The sequence below is a fragment of the Octopus bimaculoides genome, chromosome 4 (assembly GCF_001194135.2).
Source record: "Octopus bimaculoides isolate UCB-OBI-ISO-001 chromosome 4, ASM119413v2, whole genome shotgun sequence".
NCBI lineage: Eukaryota > Metazoa > Mollusca > Cephalopoda > Octopoda > Octopodidae > Octopus > Octopus bimaculoides.
The window spans coordinates 135,384,336-135,384,852 of record NC_068984.1 but is presented as its reverse complement, the minus strand read 5'-3'; positions in this window follow the sequence as shown (position 1 = coordinate 135,384,852).

The window sequence follows — 517 nt, the reverse complement described above, 5'->3', positions numbered from 1 at the left end:
ATATATATATATATATATATATATATACTACATTAATTAGAGGATGATATTCCAAAGCCTGGAGCAGTTTCAATGGGAAACAAAGTATTAACCACCATATTCACCGGATATTGCCCCTCCTGATCACCATTTATTCAGCAGTCTTCAAATTCATTTGGGCGGAGAAAATATGAATTCTTTCGATAAGGTCAGAACAGTATTGGATGAGTGATTTTTCGTCACAGACAAGTAAATTTTGTAAGAGGAGCCTTGAGAGATAGATGGAAGGTCTTCGTAGAAAATGTATATTTTAGATTGAAAAAAAAAAATTTGTTTATTTTAATTTTGAAAAATAATACAAGTATAAAAATTCACATTTTTTATAGGATGACCCAATATATAGATAAATCTGTGCATGTATATAAGTGTGTGTGTGTGTATCCATGTATATATATGTCTATGAGTTCGTGTGTGAACGTATGTGTGAGAGTGTGAGTATATATCTACATACATCCTTATATATATATATATATATATA